The sequence below is a fragment of the Homalodisca vitripennis genome, chromosome 5, assembly GCF_021130785.1.
Source record: "Homalodisca vitripennis isolate AUS2020 chromosome 5, UT_GWSS_2.1, whole genome shotgun sequence".
NCBI classification, from domain to species: domain Eukaryota; kingdom Metazoa; phylum Arthropoda; class Insecta; order Hemiptera; family Cicadellidae; genus Homalodisca; species Homalodisca vitripennis.
The window spans coordinates 94,071,356-94,095,915 of record NC_060211.1 but is presented as its reverse complement, the minus strand read 5'-3'; the positions used below and the strand labels follow the sequence as shown (position 1 = coordinate 94,095,915).

At 36.1% G+C, this 24,560-nt stretch overlaps 1 protein-coding gene across 2 annotated transcripts in view; it reads right to left on the bottom strand.

The window, feature by feature from the left end:
* The window catches only part of LOC124362540, a 412,553-nt gene that overhangs the window by 345,169 nt on the left and 42,824 nt on the right, over positions 1-24,560 (bottom strand). The window contains exons 1-2 of one of the 2 annotated variants that reach the window (XM_046817140.1): positions 22,761-22,883; positions 14,212-14,269 (exon numbers count right to left, since the gene is read on the bottom strand). The gene's annotated coding sequence lies outside the window, so the exon portion shown is untranslated. Of the gene's footprint in view, positions 1-14,211; positions 14,270-22,760; positions 22,884-24,560 lie in introns of those variants that run through there. The other variant, XM_046817139.1, reaches the window with a different exon arrangement.

Below are 24,560 nucleotides of genomic sequence, written 5' to 3'. Positions count from 1 at the left end.
AACTAAAAGTATTTAGATACTTAAACAAAACAGTGTTTCCTGTTGGCGCCCATCACCATTGATTGACATATTAAAACTGTCCTGTGTAAGATTATCTTTTTGGATTTTTTTTCAAAACCCTTTAACCGACAGTTTACATTATAAATATTGATATTACAGAAAATATCTAAGAAACAAATTAATAAAGCGAAAAAATAATTTTTAACCATGCCCTGCCATATTCAAACAACTGCCTATTACAGTGTTGTGTTGAAAAATGTGTTAAGAGCACACACAGCATTATTGGTGCTCGTAGCATGGCTTGCTGTGGAGTATCTGCATTTTATATTTTATGTATTTCTGTTTACGCTTCAAGATAAAATTGTTGTTTTTTTTTTTACTTGAATGTGTGAGCAGATTTGGCTCGCCGCTACCACAACCTCTGATAGAATTGTACATACAAACTAAAGCGTAACCGAAGACAAGTACACGTGAAATGTTCGGCATGTAGTAAAGGCCTCTGTATTATCTTTGCGAAACAAATTTGTCCGATATCTACGTTACATCACACTCCACTTGTAACCGGATTGGACTACACTCCAAATAAATATTCGCGATATTGTTACAAGTGTGTACGAGTGTTCTACCTCGCAATGTCAGGTAGAATATCAGTGTTTGATCGTCTAGTCACCCAGCCTCTATTCCTACATAACGAACAAGCAAACGCGTTGATCACTTTTAATTAAATTTAAAACTTTTGTCAAGGAGCCATAAGCCATGACAATTTTACATCAAACCCCTTTTTCTTGGTAATAAGCATAAACTATTGTAAACGCCGATCCCCTTTCAAGTCTTGTTCTGCCCGTCCTCATGGGCCATTGGCCTGTGCGAGTATCTTATCAAAACAGAAGAAGAGTGGATACAGTACAAGGTCGATACAGTGCTACGGTTACAGACTGGATTTGAAACTCTCACTCACTCAACCAATACCAATATGTATGTTCAATTAATACGAATGTAATAAAATTATATTTTTAAAAAGATATTCTTGTTTTTTTTTCATAATTTCCACAACATACAAATAGATCTTTGAAGAATATCAACCATGCACTCAAGTCACTCACGCCATAAAAAATAATATCCAGGCTCTTCGTGTTGAGCAATTTCATTCTCGATTCAAATAGTTCAAAACATTATTCAACTCTTCCACAATTAATTAATCAACACCGTGTATAGATAGGTTAGAGAAAGAATAATGTTGAATATTCAAATCACGGTGAACAAATAAATAACCTGGGCGCATTTACTGCCCCAGTTCCTGTAGCGCGACAACGGCCGCAGCTGGGAATGAATCATCGTTTACCTCCCCCCACCCCACTCATCAACATTGCTCGCCACCTCTCACCCCTACAAACAACGCTATATCCTCCGCTATTTTTACTGTACAATTCGCAAATGTTGGTGATTCGCTACTCTCTCACATGGGTCATAGCGGCGGTCAACCGCGGGCTTGCGGTGTAATAAAGAAAGACACATGCTATAAGTTTCAAAGCGTGAAACAAGTCTAGCGTTGATATATTTTTAATTTATAATTTACAAAAAAATTGTTTTTATTGCATTATTTTAGAGCACAACTTAAAATTTAAACTATTATACGAAGAAGAAGTTTGGTTGAAGGAATTATTTATGACAGTAAGTACTTTTTGAGTTTATAGTTATTATATTGTCACCCATACTTCCCCATCTAATAACCATCTTTGGTTAACTTTTCAGACAATATGCTCAGCATTTCTGAGAAAAGTAATTGTCACTGGGAAATACCCTCTGGGACCAATGTAACATCAAATCTCTAACGTTAAATACCACTGAATAACAACAAACTCAACACAGGTGATGACAATGAGCCATCGATTGTTGTATTGTACTGTTCACAAGTTGGATGAAAGAGAAGGAACCCATACAAATGGAACGAAGAACTTCTATTCAATGTCGTTACGCATTGCTAATTCACAAATTAGGTGATCTCGAACTGCTTGTATTTCAAATTTTACAAACATATAAAAAATAAAATATATAATTTCAAAAACCTTTGTACAAGCTTGTTGTATATTTGGAAATCGCTATTCGTAAAATGAACTATGATCTCACAGCCAATTAAAATTGTATAAGCACACAACTTGGTTTTTCTTGAAATCCACAGAAGAATTTTCCGTAAGAAAGAAATTCATCGTCAACTGCGCTAGTTTTTCTAGAGGTCAAAATAGGAGGATATGGAGGTTTAAATATACTGAACTAGAAAATACAACAAGACAAATTTTATACAAGATTTTTTTTATTATCTGAGAAAAATTAACTTTTCATAGTTTTAACCCTGTCGATACCCTCCGTTTCAACGTCCAACAAACATTTCTTTCATTAGAAAACAGTTTCTATGATTTCAAATTCCATTTTGTGTTCGTATGCAGTTTAAAAAGGCTTTAAAAGTATTAAAAGGGATAACAGGATTTGTGATGGTTTCCTCTACCTTAACGTGTTCTGTATCTTAGGCTTTACTTTAGGTTTGTTGGTTTATAACTGTCCCTTTAAAATTAACTCCATACATTACAGAGTTTATGAGCGAACATAAACTTTGTAATTCAAAAATACATTTTAATATTTAATTGGGTTTGAATTACAATTTAATACTACAAAGACTTTAATTAGTGCGTCCATTCAAGATTTATTGAACTCATTGGTCGTTGCAATGGTCAATTGAACGCTTGCATCATTTTAAGACATATTTAAACACGACAATCTATTACAGTTTATTACGTATTATTAGAGGGGCTATAACGTAGAATTTAAATTTAAAAGAAAAAATAAGATTGTTGCCTATTCATTTTTAAAACAATTTATTCACATTCATGAGCGTTTTCCTTCTATAAGCGCGGTTCACGATTGAATTCAATTTAATGTATAAATTAATACTTAAACAAGGAATGTAACCCTTTTAAAACAAGAAATTCTATGAATAAATTTCTTATTTGTCAAAATTCTTGTTAATATTTATTATTTATTGACAACAAGAGTTAAGAAACATCCCATACATATAACATGTATAATTTAATGCCATTTACATTGGTATATAATAATGTATGTAACTAAACAGAGTTAAAATCTAAATTTACTTGCCCATGTTGAGTTCAGCCACAACCACACCAAAGAGAACTAAGATAGGTGTTATAACAGTCTTTAAATACATAAAAAACAGAAAGTAACTTTGTTTCTGGTATCTGCATTACAGTACGGGCCAAGCACTGCGTACTTTGTATTTGCTAAAATGTACAGTCTAAAAAAGTATATTTGAAATAAAACTTTTAATTTTATTATCTGGATATTTTCTTACTCTGTGCTCAACAACACGTATAAAAGGTTGAAATAAAAAATTGTGTTACTATCAAGCTTACTCTATGTTTTCAAGATTATAAAATGTAAACTAGTGACTAAACTGATTAAACATTAAGTTTTGCTGTCATAAAACACGGAATGTTCCTCAACTTTGGTGACCAGTCGCTCGTATGCCGGAGGGATTTAAAATAAGAATAGACCTATGTGTCAACCAGGAACCCTAAGGTTGGTTATGTAAAGTTCCAGCACAATCGTTGCAGCAGTTTGTAAATGATTGAGTAACACCCATACAGGCAGACACCATTAGATTTCATATAGATGAATATTTTTAATGTTTAGAATAATACAACAGTCTATTAGCGAAACAATTATCAAGAGGCAACGTTAATGACCGCCACTGTACTTGTGGACGCCGCGGACAGGTTTGTACGAGGAGACCCAAGGTGTAACTCGACACTGGGAGTTCTAAAACCTCAGTTCTGACCTGATCTTCCTTCTGTCCACAGTGGTTTCGCAAGTTATGTATCGTATAAAGCTATAAATGTGTGTTATATTCGTCACTTGAAAAAGTAGAATTATTAACAGCGATTATAAAATGAATGTTGTCTTGTATGATTGTACATGCTCTGTGGCCTTGTTCTTGGCTACGCTTGACATATCTTTAGAAAAAAGCAATTTATTAATTACTCTGTAACCACTGTAAGTAAGACACCTACAGAATAGCTTCAGCCTCGACCACTCAAATATTAATTTCATTAGATTGAGTGACCATGGGCTGACTTAAAAAGGTGATTCTCAGGTTGGCCGATGATAAAGTTAAGTATTTGATTTAAAACATTATTCAATGTTATATAGAAAACGGACTGCAATCTGTAGAATTTAAATAATGTAATTTTTCATCTCTAACCCAAACTTTGTGGTGTTCCGCACGGGTCTGTTTTGGAGCCTGTACTCTTTGTAATAATAAATAACCTCACTATTAACAAACCCTTATGTTATTGGAACTCTCTAACGTGATTTTCAGCCCAAAGTTATTTGCAACAGTGTATCTGCTTTATAATAATACTTCGAGAATGGATCAAATACTACAGTTAGCTTTAGAGCATGTATTTGAGGAATACCGCGACTCTCGCTTTAAATTCTTTTAACATACAGAATTTGTGGGGAAAGGGAATTTTTCGACCTTGAAGTTAAAGAAAAAGATCTGAGAAGAAGTTCCATCCTTTTTTAGAAAGCTCTTTTTCACCAGGTAATTATTGAGTCGATCGCTGTGATACAAACACTATTCGAAATTCTTCAAATCCCGAAAATAAACTTCCAATATTGTGTATAGCACGTGCGCCATGACACTTTGTGGATGAGACACGCACATCTGTAATTTCCTGATAATGCGATAAATGCAACGGAAGCGAGGAGTTTGGACATTCTGTTACCCACCTCACGACTATTCTAAATTTTCCACGTTTTGAGAACTAGATACCTGTGGAATGTTGCTACAGTATGTGAGAAAAGTTTACGATACAGTGAAAGCTATTAATTATAAAATACGTACAGCCATAATAATTTCAAGGTATTTTAAATGTGAATACAATTAGTCGCACCAGAGAACATGTCATAAATTTCCATTTCCCCCTCCCCACATGTATTGATAGTGCTTAACGTCACTTTCATTACGGCCTATACAAATTCTTGACTCACACCACAAGTTGTAGATCTCATGCAGGTGTTCAAGGCCTTAACCATGATCTTGATTGTAATACTCACTGAGCGATGTCGCTCACAACTGTGATTTTATAGTGCTTTTAACGATCGTGCCGACAAAACGACGTACTAATTTTCGTTTTTGCATGTATGCAAACTGTAGCTAGGTTTCACTCCCTAATAAAACTTCCAATTCGCATGTTGTAAGTAAAACCAAGCACATACTATCCTACGTCACAGTAACGAAAAAACATGATACATTTTATACAATAACATTAATAAACTGTTCCATACACTTTGCTAACAAGTTAAAAACACCTAGAAAACAAAATTAGACTGATTGAGTTTCAAGTATTGTTATTTCAAATACATTAATCAGGACTTGAACATAAAAACATGCGTCGAGAAGATAAACTGACGTTACCATAACAGTTTCAGATATAATTAAAGAGACGAATACATTGTAGTCGGAATGGACTTCCCTTGTTGCTCGTGAGCGTAATGGATCGGCCGTTTCCCCGAGTAATAGTGATGACACTCATCAGTGAAGCGAGGTCCGAGGTCACCTCTGCACAGACGCTCTCTTCCCGCAGAAACTCATCAGCGAGGCGAGATATGTGTTAACTCACAGATTGCTGTCTTTCTCACAGAAACTCAGTGAGCGAGCGAGGCTAGGTTCAGCTTCGCATCTGTATAAGACTGCTTTGCTTCTCGCAGAAACATATCAGTGAAGCGAGGTCCGAGGTCATCTCTGCACAGACGCTCTCTTTCCCGCAGAAACTCATCAGCGAGGCGAGATATGTGTTAACTCACAGATTGCTGTCTTTCTCACAGAAACTCAGTGAGCGAGCGAGGCTAGGTTCAGCTTCGCATCTGTATAAGACTGCTGTGCTTCTCGCAGAAACGTATCAGTGAAGCGAGGTCCGAGGTCACCTCTGCACAGACGCTCTCTTTCCCGCAGAAACTCATCAGCGAAGCGAGATATTTGTTAATTCACAGATTGCTGTCTTCCTCTCAGAAACTCAGTAAGCCAGCGAGGCTAGGTTCTGCTTCACCTTTGTATAAGACTGCTGTTTTCTGAGAAAACAAATCGGTGAGGCGACGTCCGAGGTCACTTATGCACAGAAGCTCTACTTCTCGTATAAACTCATCAGCTCACCTCTGCGCATATTTTGTTCCTCTCCCAGAAGAAATCGTCAATAAGGCGAGTTAAGTGTAAAAGCATATATTGCTGTCTACGTCACAGAAACATATCAGTCAATGGTTTGGTTCCTTATATACTTCCAGCGATGAGTTTGATTTTCCAACGAATACCTTGATGTCCCGCGAAAATAATCAGAGTAGGAATAAACTGTAGAATAACTCATCTAAAATACAATCACAGCTCTGAGCATGGAAAGAGCTACTGAATTTATTTTAAATTCTGTATTTACAACTTGCAAAATCTTAACTTGTTCAATCCAATTGAAACGTGGATTGTAAAGGGCGTAAATCACAAAATTAAAACTTTCGCTTAAAAAATTGTTTGAAGGACAATCGAACCTACAGTTTCAAGGCCCCGCCCCGAGAGGATTGCCTTAGATCACACAACATTGCCTTAGATCACACAACATTGCCTTAGATCATATCCAACCTTCATGACTGGATGTTAGGATATGGAGATAACTAACTTAAGATTTCGCTACAACTTTATGCCTTTACACTCGCCTGTACGCCTTATTAAACGGCCTTTTAAGGAAAATCGATTTATCTAATAGTAAAGAGTTGCAAAAATAGTAGAAATCGCATAAGTTGTGACTTACGCCTTCTCACCAAAAATCTGAATGAATTTAAGTACGGTTACTACATCTTTATAATGCACGTCCTGAATTCCATCAAAGGAGTGACTGATAATGAAAGATCTACAGTGCAGCCATTCTATCTTTAACTCCGCTCAAAATCGATGTTTACCCCTTCACCACCTCCTTCTACTCACGCCTGAGGTACCCACCCTTAGGGCACTGAGGTAAAAAGTTACATCGTATTTAACGTGTTACATGAAAATTTCCCTCCTGCTATGATAGACCATAAAAGCAATCGAACGTGTATAGGATTTGATCACCGGAGATCATATTTAGTTCAGTGACTAGTTCCCTTAATCATACCTCTTGAAATTTCCAGCAAGTTGCAAAAGCAGAAATCCAAAAACATGTTCTCTGTGGCGTTGCAAATATGTATAAATAAATGGACGTAAGGAACGAAACTCGTAATCACAGAATCAAGAGCCAACGATTTACTACCGGACGGACATCGGAATGGATCGCATTGAATAAGTGCTGGACAATTATCTTACAATGGACGAGGGCGTTAAGATACGACCGGAACGGGGTCAACAAATTACAATGAAGCGGTAGCGGCTGTCACTGCGTGAGCGTGAGTTGTAATCTAGCCAGGGATCTTGCTGTGGGATTGTTCCTTGCGAACTTTTATATTCCACACTTTACACTTATTTACTTATTACTTTGAGGGGAAATATAGTGACCACTTGTGTGGTTTCCCATCGTTATTTATTTTCTGATCAGCTGTTTGCCATCACGAAAGATCATTAAGTAAAGTAGGCAATCGTTACAAAGTAAGAAGTCAAAAAGTCTTAGTATAATTTTTAATTGTTAGTCACAATAACAATTCAATGCCAATCAGACAATTATAACTCCTACCATGTTGAGTCATTAACATAACGGGACCGTCGAGTTTTCAGTAGGCTGGTCATTACCAATGATAGGCAATTTAAAAGAAGGTATAATAATTATTTAAGTACACATAATGTTGCATAAAAAAATTAAAATACATTTTTATTTATAATGGTCTCATGATGATCACACTGCCAGTTCTGAATAAAATACTCTAAAATAAAACTAAGCAAAAATCGAGAGAATAAATAGAGGTTGTAGAATGTTTTGTACTGTAATATGTTTTGCTACGATTCGTGCTACTAATATTGTACGTCAGAACGTCTGCACGATTGCACACGCATTACTAGCTTGCAGGCGTGCACGTGGTAAATTTCAACCGACCACAAAATTGTGGGTAATTAAATGGGCTTGAGAGAGAAAGTTGGGGAACGAGTGGAGGTGTTGAAAAATTGAGAGCAGGGGAAGCTATTAAAACATGAGGGATGCGACCCTAACGTGAATCGATACCGCGCAGAGGGTAGCGTGGTGTGTGTTATTGGACATCGGGTCGCCATCTTGGACAGGGACCGTTGGGTGCAACGTCCTCGGCTCTCAGGCGGAACAATAACAAAATAACTTACAAAAAAGTTCATCGGTTCATATGTGTTGATCCTAGTAATATCAAAGTGGTTTTACGAGTAAAAAGTTATTTGGAAGCGCTTGGAAATTAGATAATATAATGGACAGCTCCAATAAAATCAACTTAGTCTTACTGCAAAACCGAACTCTTCAACCAGTGATGCAATGATTGCCGTTTAACAGTTTTAATCATTTAATTATCTTAGTTTTACTGTTAACACGTCCGGAACAACGAGTGACGTATGATTGTCATTACATTACTGTGGGGAGAAATGTCCCTTAATGAACATACACTACACTTTAAACTAACCTATATTTGTTTATTTAAAGTTATATTGCTTTAAAAATTATTATATGTTGACATAATTCTAAACATTGTATAACACTTTTTAGGTGTCATACCATCAATTTTTTTCTAATTCACAAAAATAAGTTTTCTTGCATAGAAATGCGCTTTAAACATGCTATATTGTACGTAATATATTACACCATATATGCAGAGCACTTGGGCGATTACTGTTACACGACGCCGCGCCGCGCCGCCTCTTAATACGCCTTTCCTTCTAGGAATAGAAATATTGTATTTACATAACTAGTTTCGTAACAATTTATCGTGCACAACAACCATAAATATTATGGGAATTGTTGTTTACAGATTATTTGAAGAAACTGGTTATTAAACAAAGTATATGTAGAAATTATATATAACGGCTTCAGTACTCTCCTATTTATTGGTTGTGGAAGGTATGTGTGTATGTACATAACATTATGCTATATGTAGCTAGGAGAAAAGGAATGCTAACCAAAACAAACACTAAAGTGGAGAGAGATCAACGTTGGGATTCCTTGCCACCTAAAGCACCCTTTACAACGTTATTTCGCAATAGGACTATATTTACTCTTTGCGTCCTATTCTAAAGGAGTAACTTTAACTAAATGAAACTCCAAGAGTGTCCATATTTCCATATTTATTTGATAATATTGGAATAATGTGCGAAATATATAAACTTCGTTCCATAGATATATCAATGATCATCTCTAAGTGCGATGAAGACGAATATGCTAAAGCCGATTAAATAACGAAATAGCATCACTTACAATAACTTAGTTAGTGAAAAGCTAAGATTATTTAACAAAAGGGATGATAATTTTAGTAATGACAGGCCTATTAGTAACGATAAAAATAATACAATTCCGGTAAGACTGCTAATATAACTCACACTATTCACTAATACACACATTTTCAAAAGTCCGACGGACTAAACGGACATTAGTAACGAGTAAATAATAAAATAAAATAAATAATATAACCAACGTTATCAATTACATTAAACTTTATTATAAAATGTACGCAAAGGCAATATTAAAGAGAATTGTACAAGTAAATTAATTTTCAAATTGGGAGTATTAGTGACCTAATTTAGTCTGCATAAAACCTACAGACTGTTATCGCAATAGCAAAATTATTTATTAGGGACAAAAATCGTGATTTATACACAGCTATTTAAAAGAAATTACATTAGTGCGAAGAAGAATGGGACTGTAACCATGTAACACAACGATGAAGAGGGAAAATAAAACGAAGTATAAACGAGGCCAAGAGACCGCTATAATAATTCAGCCCAGGGCACCGCTCCGAGTCCTGGACCGGGAGGGGGAAGGGGGGGTTGGTCATTAATTGTAACTATTCAGCTCCCATCATTAGTGTCGTTAAAATTCAGCATCAACTACTTTAGAAATGGTCAATCTGCCTCCCTATCTATGACTGGGCTTAATTTATACAATTATAATAACCGTTAATGAGTTGTCTACATTGCAGCATGGTTAACTTCACCTCTCGTTCCTGCAAATCAAAGGCGTAGTATAGAGAGAAAGAGAAAAGTGGGTGGTTAGAGCGAGTATTGCAATGTTCACAAAGCACCACATTGTTGTTTATAAAGTGCGTTATCTTTGGGGCGATAATCGATCGCCAGAGTTGCCGCTTCGATTACGGATGACTTGCGATTGGACTTGGATTTCTTCTCTTTGTTCAGAGAGAAATCGCTGTTGCTGGGTGATTTCGTCACAAATCACCGTACACGTTTCTAGACATCAACGGACGGACAACACCGAAAGCGTAGTTTAGAGAGAAAGAGAGAAGCGTGTGGTTCGAGCAAATATTGCAATGATCGCAAGGCGCCACATTGTTGTTTATGAAGTATGTTATCTTTGGGGCGATTATCGATCGCCAGAGTTGCCGCTTCGATTACGGATGACTTGCGATTGGACTTGGATTTCTTCTCTTTGTTCAGAGAGAAATCGCTGTTGCTGGGTGATTTCGTCACAAATCACCTTACACGTTTCTAGACATCAACGGACGGACAACACCGCGAAAGCGTAGTTTAGAGAGAAAGAGAGAAGCGTGTGGTTCGAGCAAATATTGCAATGATAGCAAGGCGCCACATTGTTGTTTATGAAGTATGTTATCTTTGGGGCGATTATCGATCGCCAGAGTTGCCGCTTCGATTACGGATGACTTGCGATTGGACTTGGATTTCTTCTCTTTGTTCAGAGAGAAATCGCTGTTGCTGGGTGATTTCGTCACAAATCACCTTACACGTTTCTAGACATCAACGGACGGACAACACCGAAAGCGTAGTTTAGAGAGAAAGAGAGAAGCGTGTGGTTCGAGCAAATATTGCAATGATCGCAAGGCGCCACATTGTTGTTTATGAAGTATGTTATCTTTGGGGCGATTATCGATCGCCAGAGTTGCCGCTTCGATTACGGATGACTTGCGATTGGACTTGGATTTCTTCTCTTTGTTCAGAGAGAAATCGCTGTTGCTGGGTGATTTCGTCACAAATCACCTTACACGTTTCTAGACATCAACGGACGGACAACACCGCGAAAGCGTAGTTTAGAGAGAAAGAGAGAAGCGTGTGGTTCGAGCAAATATTGCAATGATAGCAAGGCGCCACATTGTTGTTTATGAAGTATGTTATCTTTGGGGCGATTATCGATCGCCAGAGTTGCCGCTTCGACTACGGATGACTTGCTATTGTTCACAGAGAAATCGATGTTGCTGGATGATTTCGTCACAAATCACCTTACACGTTTCTAGACATTAACACCACTTGTTGTTGTATACTGTAGTGTTTAAACAAAAATCTGTACAGAAAATCGAATACAATAAAATGGCAATAACTTTATTAAAATTAACAAGTTGATGAGACGTTGTTGTACAGACAGTAAGTAAACAGCATCAAATCAAAACTATTATACAAATGTAAAAATATTATTTGGAGGGTTTTTTTAATACATTACGATGTTGAATAAACGTCATCGCCATAAATCTAAGTTTGAATGAACGTAATAACATTTCGCTTCTAAATTAGACGGAACATAACGAAAGAATATTTATCGTTCTATTGAATGTAACAACACGTCCTTTTAGAAACTACATCGAACATAGCGAAGTCATAAATAATGATAGAGATACATATAGTGAAATAACAATAATTCTATAACAAGTCAGTAACTACTAAGATGATAACACTTACAGAGAAGCAAAGCTATATAGGGAAAAACGACGTATTGCAACATTCCTAAGAGATAAGAGCGGCGTAGGGTGTGTTATCTAAAACAATGCAACAGCAGTAGCAGGTGACCTTGAGCTATCATCATCACACGAGCATTATCTGGACTAACAAACAAGTGCCACGCACTCCCCCCGCCACCCCCTCTCCCACACCAAACACCACAACACTATGCTACACTGGCTAGAGACAGAGTCCAGCTGGCCGATTCTAATAATAGAACTTATTTTAGTGTGGATCAGATAAGAGGTCTTAACACGCAATAGCGCCGCATTCTCTATTAGGGAAGTACAGATGGATGTCCGACCGGTTTTCACGCGTTATAAAGACAAGGGAGAGAGAGAGTGGAACAAACATATTACCAGTATATAGTAATTCAACTCATAGCATATGTTACATGATTTATACAACGTGTAAATTACAGTATCTCGGTTATGTTCCTGAATCAGCAATCAGTTTCGTAGATTATTTTCAATAAAAGGTTTATGATGAAATACGTGATAACACATTTACACCTATTGCTACATGTAAAAAGCACTATGTATAAATGTCATAAGATCAAATGAAAGTAAGTATTACATTTCAATCATTGGCTAAGGCAAACATTTATTGCTTATTGGAACATTACATTTTAAAACAAAAAAACTGTGATTACTTCCTCGTGGGTATGGTTATTTCTCGATCTCTTCAGTTATTAAATGGCCAATGAATTTCCGTTTACGATTAAAATGTCTAAGATAATTATTACACACAGCAAGAGCTACATAAGTATTATTTATTATCTATCATTATTTTACACACAGTTCTAAGAGATGTTTTTTTAACAGACATACGCTTTATTTTTAAAGCAAATTGTTATTATTTTATTTATACGTATTTTAAGTTTGGCATATTATTAAAAAAAAAACCACGTTGTCCGTATCCACACGCACATGCTAATACTTTATTATAGTTTCATTGCCGAATCGGTATATTTTGATTTATATTTTAAAAGCAACTTTGATATAATCCTTTATAACTTTAAACAAATGTTTTTATGCATTGTTTAAAGAAAATCTATAAATTTCGATGTAACATAATAACGTGTGAGATTATTAGAGGTTCGAATTTTTAAGAGGGTTTAAATTTTTTATACACCATTATGCAAATATTATGAACTAGTCTTTTTAAACCTTGTAAATGTAAAAATATAAATTTGAACAGTTTTTATAGCGTATACTCTATTTTTCCAGTTACTTTAAACGGCAGTTCACACCATGCAAGATCTGACGCGACGCAACGGCCAAGAACAGCTGTTGAAAGGCTACATCCAGAGAAACACTAGCACACTCTGTTGAATGGTTGTAGTCAATAAACCTCCAGCAAGACGTCCAGGGTTTTATCATATTTTACAGTAATGTTCTTTACTGTAAAACGAGCTTCAAACCATAAACTCTGGTTCCAATAAATATTATTCATTGCTAGTTCCAGAGTTACTCTGTTTTTATGTTATCCTGATACTTTACAATGTTATTATTTACAACATGGTACAGTTAGTAGTAAGTTGTTTTTGTTGTTGTAGTTGTAGGTTGTAAGTTGTCTGCTCTCTAACCTCTATCTGAAGGGCCGGGGCCCCTGAGGGATTGATTCTTTACCATCTGGTTGCTGAAACCCCTCAACTTACTTTCCCTGAGTCATTAATAGTACCATGGCATACAGAAACCTTTTTTATTTATTTAATTTTAAACACGTTATAGAAATGGAATGATGATTTTAATACAGTTTCACACATTTAAAAGTTCGCTCTACTACTGTATTTCTCAAGTAGCCTACATCGTTGTTGAACTAATTTTCTTTATTTTGTTCTGCAGTTTCCATATTAGTTAATAAGGTTAACTGCATTTAATATGAATGAACAAAACTGGTCAATGCACATTGGGATCACAGTCGATGATTGACAGAGCAAAACGACCATTAAACCTGTGAATGTGCGTGTGAGTGCGCTTGGAACGGCTGTGGTCCGTAACCCTTCAATCGCTACAACTCCCCCGACAGTATGTAGCTATTTATGAAACTTTAATAGGAACATTCTGAGATACACGCTAGTGAGCCAGTGGTAGTAGGAAGCTATGCAGTGGTGGACCACGGCCGATGCAAATGACGGAAGGCAGCGGGGCTTGTATGAGTGGCGAGCGTGTAGGGAATTAATGAGGGCGGGCAAGGCAGTTCAGCGCGGTGAATTGCCAACAAGCACTGGAGGCTGCCTTGTCACACAACACTACAAGTCTCTCACTTACCTTTGATATCATACAGGTCTCCTCTCCTCGGTCAGTGTATAATCCAACACAAGAGTATCTGGAACAAAAATGTCCACTTAAATACCAGTTACGATCGATTTATAGTAACTTTCACTAACAGTAAGAAGTAATAGTTACGTTGTTATACTATTTGAATGTCCGTTTATAAACTAAATCACTGACACACCAACACTCGAAAATGACAGAAGAATCTCTCTGTTTTAATTTACAATTTGGCTAACGATATATTATCCCTTCTAGGCATCATCAATCTTACAAAAAATGGATTACACTGTTATTTTCAAAAGCCTCTGATTAAACATTCAGTTCGTATTTCAGTTATAACGAAATAAGAGAGAGAAATGGAAGAATCGCGTACACTAAGTAGAATCCAATGATCGTTAGAATTGGAAATTCAGTTATTCCGAATAGTTCAGGAGAAGTAGTAGAGTAGTACGGACACGCAAGATTCTACGTATTACGGACGAAAATTAAAGCCATCCACAAACTAGGATCATAAATAGTGCGGTGTAGTTGTTCTAGTCCAAGCTTAAATAGTACTGACACGCTATTCTACGGATTACGGACGAAAAATAAAGCCATCCACAAACTAGGATCGTAAATAATGCGGTGTAATTGTTCTAGTCCAAGCTTAAATAGTACTGACAAGCTATTCTACGGATTACGGACGAAAAATTAAGCCATCCACAAACTAGGATCGTAAATAGTGCGGTGTAATTGTTCTAGTCCAAGCTTAAATAGTACTGACAAGCTATTCTACGTATTACGGACGACAGATTAAGCCATCCACAAACTAGGATCGTAAATAGTGCGGTGTAATTGTTCTAGTCCAAGCTTAAATAGTACTGACAAGCTATTCTACGGATTACGGACGAAAAATAAAGCCATCCACAAACTAGGATCATAACTATTGCGGTGTAATTGTTCTAGTCCAAACTTAAATAGTACTGAAAAGCTATTCTACGGATTACGGACGAAAAATTAAGCCATCCACAAACTAGGATCGTAAATAGTGCGGTGTTATTGTTCTAGTCCAAGCTTAAATAGTACTGACAAGCTATTCTACGTATTACGGACGAAAAATAAAGCCATTCACAAACTAGGATCATAAATAGTGCGGTGTAATTGTTCTGGTCCAAGCTTAAATAGTACTGACAAGCTATTCACGTATTACGGACGAAAAATAAAGCCATTCACAAACTAGGATCATAAATAGTGCGGTGTAATTGTTCTGGTCCAAGGTTAAATTTGTCTTCAGACAATTTACGACGTGACAGTATCAACACCGCTTCGACTGGTCGTAGACCTGCATCACTAAGTAAATAGGCCTGTATGGCGAGTAAACATACTTATCAGTCGGGCTGAGTCAGTTTGCCCTGGTTCCCCACCGTGCACTGTCCGTGATCGTGATCTCTTCATATTTAAAGTTCAGGATCGATTCTGCTAATATTGATCATTGTTACAGATTACATCCCAGGTCTTCGAAAATACGCAACACATAGGAATTTAATCTCCTGTCTGTGCTTTACGTAGCACCAGATTCGTTCGTTGCTATGTTTATATATAATTTTCAACCTGACGGACAAGCGACCTATGCGACGTTAACGAACATCCAGCGCACAGCAGCATTTCGTGGTGACCTTGAAAGTGGCCTCTTCTATGTAACCAAGGTTCATTGGACTCTTAGTCCGGCCCACTGAAACCAAGGAAAATCTATGACAGTTTTATGATTTGGGTACTTAGTCCAGACACAGATCACATCAAAGACATGTACCTGAATATCTGAAGTAGAGAGTATCAAAATATCAAATGGGTGTTGAGTTTTTATGAACAATCGACATTTTGACATTTTAAATTAACTTATCAAGTTAGTTTGTGAAGACTATTAAATATCTTATTACCGTAGTTTCGAAAAGCCTCATCCAAAAAATACAAAAATATTTAATGAGTTGTTTTACTAATAATTACTAATTTAAAAAAAATTTCCAATTCCTCAAAAAGTCTTTAAACTTATTAACGTGTGAAAAAGTTGCAGTTATTTAGCAAAAATTAATTAATTAGTCAATTGGAAAAATGTGTAAACGTTTCCTGTTTAAAGTAACATTTCCATAATGACACTATAATACAATGAGTCCTGACCTCTTCTTCCTTAGCATTAACAGTTCCAAAAAAAATCATAGGGATATCACTGTGCACAGGCTGTGCAAATAAACATTGGTTCTGAGATTCAAAGTAAAGTCTAATGGCAGTTCCTTACAATAAAATTTAAGTTTTTTTATACAAGATCTCGCAACTAGAGCACAAGACATTAAATATAAAGTTAATTGCTGGATAGGAACACAATACACTATGCGATTAACATACAACGTGCGTGTATAACGGCAAGGGTCAATAACCGAGGTAGGCTTCATATCAACCATACGTGATAACATCTGTACCACAGGGGGTTTCACACCACGAGACGATCGTCTATCTGTATTAACGGCAAGGGTCAGTAACTGAGATAGACATAATTTCAACAACCCTTCATGACGACATCTGTACCAATGTGGAGGTTTCACACCACGAGACGATCGTCTATGTGTATTAACGGCAAGGGTCAGTAACTGAGATAGACATAATTTCAACAACCCTTCATGACGACATCTGTACCAATGTGGAGGTTTCACACCACGAGACGATCGTCTATGTGTATTAACGGCAAGGGTCAGTAACCGAGGTAGACATAATTTCAACAACCCTTTATAATGATATCTGTACCACAGGGGGTCTTACATCACGAGACGATTGTTTGTTGCCATAACGGCAAGGGTCAGTAACCGAGGTAGACATAATTTCAACAACCCTTCATGACGACATCTGTACCAATGTGGAGGTTTCACACCACGAGACGATCGTCTATGTGTATTAACGGCAAGGGTCAGTAACTGAGATAGACATAATTTCAACAACCCTTCATGACGACATCTGTACCACAGGGGGTCTTACACCACGAGACGATTGTCTATGTCTGCCATAACGGCAAGGGTCAGTAACCGAGGTAGACATAATTTCAACAACCCTTTATAATGATATCTGTACCACAGGGGGTCTTACACCACGAGACGATTGTCTGTCTGCCATAACGGCAAGGGTCAGTAACCGAGGCAGACATAACTTTAACAACCCTTCATGATATTGTTTAAGAGTTGAAAATTACGAAATGTAATTAAAATATTGGAGGAATACTTTGTTCATTGATATTACTCAGCATTTTAATTATTTAACTACGATTTTGGACTACTTTTAACTCGTTTTTAATTAAAATCTGTTAAAATAAAAGATTAAATATAAGTAATAGCTGGGTTTGTTATATTAAAATATAACTAACTATATCTTATATTATAACATCTATAACTATGAACTCACATTGTATGCTAAGTAAAGAGTTCACAATGTTTTTTTTTTAATAAAATCTATATGTAGCTACATCTCGTAATATTTAAATGACCGGATGTAAATATAATCCAATGCGTAATGTTAAAACTTATACAACAGTATGTATCTGTAATTAAACTTTAAACGAAAATATAACTAAATTTTTACGGAAATAAAACTGCTAAGAAAATAAAAATTAAAAAAAACGAACAATAGATTTTTAATATAAACATACAGGAATTTTACAAAGCACCCAGTCACTTGGATTTAACCATAGAAACGCGAAACGTCGGTCACAAGGCTTGGCCGCCAAGTGTGGATGTGGCACGTCAGGGGAGCCAACCTAACCAAACCAAACAAGAGAGTCGGTTGGCAACATTGGTTCCGTTTAATTTGGATCAGCGCCAGTACAGCCAAACCATGTCGTTGTTATCAGCCGAGCTTTGCTCTTAAATAACCGGCCACGATAAAACAACTGAAATTGTTCTTTAATGAAAACCTCATTGTCTATCCACATGCGTATAATTGTAATACTACAGAGCTCGATTATTGTAACTGCATTCTACAACGTTGATATTGCTGTAACTCGCTTAGAAAACTTACCCAAAACTTCCATATCAATAGCAAGATGGATCCGAGTGTTGTTGTGGTTTATTCCCACTGTTTACGGCAGTAGTTACAATTGATTTTTAAATAAATTTTAAATTAAAATGTATACCTATATATATATATATATATATATATATATATATATATATATATATATATATATATATATATAAATTTTAATCATAAAATATAACAATTGATTTCTACCTAACATAAGTATGTAAGAGTAACTAAATTTATCATGAAAATGTTAATATTAATTTAAAGATGGACAGTTGCAACTAAATGATTCATCTAAGAATAAAATATAACCTAGATATATCATGTTTATTATCTATATATTTATCTTAATCGGACAACGCCTAGTACAAAGAAAAGTTTATATTATACTTAATTAATTTTAGTCAAAAAAATTTCCTGTCAATATTTTCGTAATAATTCTTTTCCTTGCAAAGTAATCATAGGCACTGCAAATAATTCGAAAGACGAGATGTTACTTGTTTACACTGATCGCAAGTAAGTCAATAATTTGCCGGGGAGAGGGGGTGGTTGGGAGGCAACCCGATCCTTTGTTGACTCACGTACACAGTCTACTGCAATATATAAACATGTAATATTTCACTTTATTAGTCTGTATATATTTATTGTACTGATGTTTACATTTGAGACTTTACTTGAAATAAATATAAGTAATAACATATTATTTTCAAACGTGTAATGTTCTTTTATTCTTAATCATTTAATATTACAACGTAACGACTTTGATTAAATCTGAACCGTAGTTTCGATACAGTCGATACAAATTAAGAAGTAATGAATATTTATGTACTGTAGATGTGCATTCATTATCAAGGGCTGCTAGAAATATATATTACCAAATTCTTTCATAGCAGGAAAACAAGAGATTACCAAATATTCTGCTGTTTTCCCTAAGTGTGCTTCTAGAGATTATTTAGTATCACATCAGTATAAATGTGTATAAATTACAGTTTGTATGAATAATCTAACATATCCCTAAGCATTTATGAGTAATCAATCATGTATAGCCTATGCATTGTAACAATGTAAAAAGAGTTGTTTCTTTCCTTAACCAAAACTATTGTAAAATTAAACTTTTTTTGCACATTGAAACAGATTCTCATTTAGGCCTATACAGAATGATATTTCACATAGAAACGGCCGACTGTAAAGCTGACACCCCCACAAACGACCTGTCACCACAGAGCGACATTCTGCACGCAACGCCTCCCACTGCACCAACACCTGTCACTGTTTACTTCACACGTAAGACAATGCGCAGTTTCCGCTGCCCGCCCAAACGCTGCCAGCTGCAGGAGGTGCACGCTGCACAGCTCAGACGTCACTGTCACCACTGATGACAATCAGCTGATAAACACGTCGTCACAACGATCAGCTGTTGCACAACTGACGAACATAACCTCAACAATTGGAATAGCTGTACATAATACTCTTTGTTATATTTGAAGCTACAATGGACACATTTGATAGAAAACACATCGTCTATACAAAATATTATTAAAATATTAAATTTCTTTTTCTCTACTTAAGTGACACAAATAATTATTATTGTTTTGGTGAAAACAGTTGTTTAATAAAGAAAAGAGAGCTAACTTGTTTTGAAGAAAATAATAATATCCGATATAAAGGATAAATTATTTTAAGAGTGACAAAAACAATTTTCGAGGGTTATTGTACGGCCAAACATCACAACTTTAATCAATTTGTTATAATCGTTGTTCAGTTTTAAAATACTACATACTGCATGGACTTCATCGCCTACAGAGCTCAGGTCATGTGACAAATAACCATACTCCTCAGAAAGCTTGCCCCTAGTTTAAGAATAACTGAATGGCATACTCTAAAAAATAAAATTTCATATTGGAACTACGTTGAGGAGATTCCGCTCAAACTATCGGTCCGTTCCGCGATACTTACACACACAGCATACACCAGTACTACAAATGATTTAAGCAGGCGTAAGTTATCAAGAACTTCTAATTATTAAAATGAACATGTATTATGGTGACTTATTTATTTCAAATAGTGAGAATCATCAGTAGGATGAACCTAATTTTCATTTTCATGTATTGAAGATTTTGTTTTATAAAGTTCTAAATCAACAGGTGTATTTAAGTTATAGGCTTACATGTAAGTTGAATTTCCTTCGGATTTCTCATGGGATTCTGAAGAATCAACTTCAATACGCTGAAAAAACATCAATCATCTTAAAGAAAACAAAAACATGCACTAAATTTGAGTATTATACAGTTCAACACAGTGTTTTGAGCACAGACACGGGTTTTGGTCATATGTGGAGGAGGTTAAGAATATGGCTATTTAAAATATGTATTATTATTATTATTATGATACAGAATAAAAACCGGGCATGTCTCGGAGACCATTCGACAATGAAAATAGATAAAAAATTTTCATAACAAATTAGTTGTGTAGCGCAACAATGATACTGGGATAAACAACCTAAATTTCACTAGCCCATTGGCCAAAAAAATTTATATTATATACCCAATAACCGAAGGATTAACACAAAATGTGAGGTTATGGTCAGATGCTGCGCGCGCAGTTACGCAACAGCTGAGCACCGTGGTGTCAATCAGCTGATTGTCATCTGTTGTGACGTGCTGTGCGCCTCCTGCTGGCACAACTTGTGCACGCACCGGAAACCGCGCTTTGTCTTAGGTGTGAGGTAAACAAGGAGAGAGCAAGGCGCGACACACGAAGTGCTGACTGGAGTCCCCCGCAGGGAGCAGAGAGAACGTAAACCGGTCTTTTGTTCAGGTGCAAAGGTGATTGTAGGACTGTAGGTCCACGCCTAGTTTTGACGAGGGTGGCTGACGTCACTTTTCTGCAGGGTAGGACAGTTAGTCCACGCTTGTAGACTTACTGGACTTATTAACACTTGTGGACTAATACCTGCACTCATTCTTCATTTTGATCATTGATGTTTCCAGTACACTCGCACAGTGAACTGCTAATGCAGTAAATATTAACGAAAGTTTACTCAAATCAAAATTCAAGCTATCACATATGAAGTGGATTACTGATTGGAATTATATCTAAACAAATTCCACATAGCATTATATCACTATCTGAGTAATTCGGCATTGTCCTAATGAATCATAAACATCTACAGTACCTGCGAATTAATGATTTCTTATCTAGGTCCACCGTTAGCTAGTGTAATATACTCTATGTATATACGAGTAGACACGTTACTCGTAGTACACGTTAATTGAAATGGATGGTTTATTGTTTTACACTGTTAATAATTAAAATAGCCATTTAGTTCGTACCTTAATATATCACATCTATAGTATAAAATTATGTTAAATAGATAACCATACGAAGACATAATATTTTTTGCCTTTAGTAGTGGCTCTTGTCCTATAAACCAAAAAGTAAACTCAGCTTTTCTGTCCACAGATACTTACTAACTTACATAATAGCGACCGTATGCCGCTAACGATAGGTTGTAAATATCACTCAGACAACAGTTCGAAGAAGACTGGATAAAGAAATTATCTAGTTTCATTCAAACTTCCAATTGCTATTCATCGCTACATCTCGCTGCGACAAAGTGTAAAGTTAATACAGATAGTGATCCAGGGACAACAGGATACGATAGCCTACGTCTAAGTTACTAGCAGTTACCAGCGATTTCGAACGCAACAAATTCTTAAATACTTTCTTAAACCCCTTTAGTTTTATTCCCCTTTAAAATAAACCTTTGACCGTTAAACGTTTTAAAATTTGCAGTTTAGTATAATAAAAAACACAAATTCTATAAGGTTTTTGAAAGGTACACGATTACAATTCATGTTAAAACTAGTAGTTCTCCGCGGTTTTGCGCGCAATGTCATAGGCTTTTGTATGGTCACTTTTGGTTCGAGTAAATTATAGGACGCCCATGTTGAGATTTCCTTGTTCCTACGATCAACGTAATATATCTTAAAGTGTATACTTATGGCCATTGTAATTGATTTCAGGCAAAATATGTTGTGCCTTAGTTGATGTTGAGTTTCCTTAATCAAGAAAATCTGCATACACACAGAGGTCTGAAAAGCCTATTTCTGTTATAAGCCAACTAAGATGTGTTTCATAACAGTCTTTAGATTTCTAGTAAATGTTATATAGTAATTTTTTTCTTTGTCCACTGTCGGTCGATACGAGCTAATCCTTAATTACGTGACTTTCATTTAGTTTTATAAATTCCTTCTCTTTAAATTCCAATAACTTTAAGTATATCTTCAATACTTTTTACAGATTTATAGTGTTTTAATAATAATGTTCACTCACCTACTGATATCAAAATATAAAGTGAACTTTTTACAAATTAACACAATCACTTACCACAGAGAAATACATGAAAACGCTCAATTTTTGGGAATTTCTTATGTTAATTACATGCTATCGCTACTTCGCTAATATCGAACATTGTAACAACATACGTAATTTGTACTTACGGTAATCAAGCTTCTCGCACTTGGTCTAAAGTCCTTAATTCGATACCAGATTGGAAACAATGCATCATCGATTTATCTATGACGCGTTAAGTTAAATAATTGCCTACACACCGAACGCTGTCAACAACGGAAATAACCACAGTAACAGTGAGTGCGCCTCAGACGTGCTCGTGACATCGACGAGTCCAGGTAATTGTTCACTCAGCCAGCATGCGCGATAACGACAGAATGCAATCTAACTCCTCCAATCGCGTTTTACATACTACAATATCACGTACGCGGACGGAGAGGGGGCGATTTATTGCTTGGAAATCTCGGCGTTATCGCGACCGTGTATTATGGCAGAGCGAGCTAGACATAACAACTGCAGCCTGGCTACTGGCTATTGGCTGGGAGCTGTATTAACTGCTACCTTTACTGCAGACGGAGATGCCATTCCATTGAACAATACGTGAACGTGTATCGCTCCGATTGCCTTCGTTGCGCTGAAACATTAACAAAGGGTAATAAAGCACAAAAATAACATTCTTACAATGTTATATTTTAAAATAAATTAATAGCCTTGATTCGACGGGTGCAAGGTTTTTTGAGCATGGGTTAGAGATGGCGCAGGTTCAAATCATGTATATGACAGAAACACTTTTTATCAGTACTATCGATCTTGTACTGTTTCAACCCCCTGCATATTCTGATTCATACGGGCAAGTGACCCATAGGATGGGCAGAATAAGGCTCAAAATGGGACAGCCTCTCCTTTAAAAAACATTTTTATGACAGGCCAATTCCAACCACTTCAAAAGTGACAATTCATTCCAAAGTTATTGCCGGAACAACCAGCCGTATTTTAATTTTCAGACTGAATCTACTAATTGAACATTACGAAATAGAATATTTGGCGCCACTCCATTGCGCTGTTGCGGGATGTTAAGTGTACGTAATGATTTCTCAGCCGCGTTAATAAACGATTTGTCACGATGTTCAATAAGCGGGCCGTGTCGTGGCCGATCCATTGTGGAAGAATTCCACCGCCGCGCCGCGCCGTGATCGGAGAGTATAGTCCTATTGCTTCAGTATCTTACCGTTTACCTGTCCCCATTTGACCCTCTAGGGGGAAAAATACTTATAAAAGTTAATGGATTTACCCACTACTCACTGGTTAGTACAGAAAATAAATTAGTTATAATTTTAAATTATATTGAATTACCGTACCTTTAATTCATTTTGTCTGAAGTTAGTAAATTATAATTAACTGTTTATTGCAAGGAATTCTACAATATACCGTCATTAAAATTTGTATTATTTGAAATAAGACAATCAGGGGTGTATCCAGAATTTTTATCAAAGATAACATAGTTTAAGCTTTCTACAATGAAATAATTGGAACCCACAGCTGTATTCAACTAATAGTAACCGAATGCCACTTATACTTAGTCACCTAAAACTTATTTTCGAACTCCATAGCGTATCTAAATTAATTTTTTAGATAACACTCATAAAAGGTGCAGGATGGAGAATGTTAATTTAAAGGAACGACTGTCGTATTATGACATTAACTATGACGTAAACGTAATATTTATCTGTTGCCAACATAGTGCATGTTTTTATAAAGCATTTTGTTAAGTTTGGAGAAAGTGGCAATAGTCTACACCAAAAATGTTTAAATGCCACAAATATTTTCAAAAGAAGATGGTTTGATGTGCATCCGAAAGTCGGATAAAATAACAGAATTGCATTTTACACGTTACACAAACAAGTCGTTTATAAGAAAGAAGTAAATTTGTAATACGGTGTTGCAAAAAA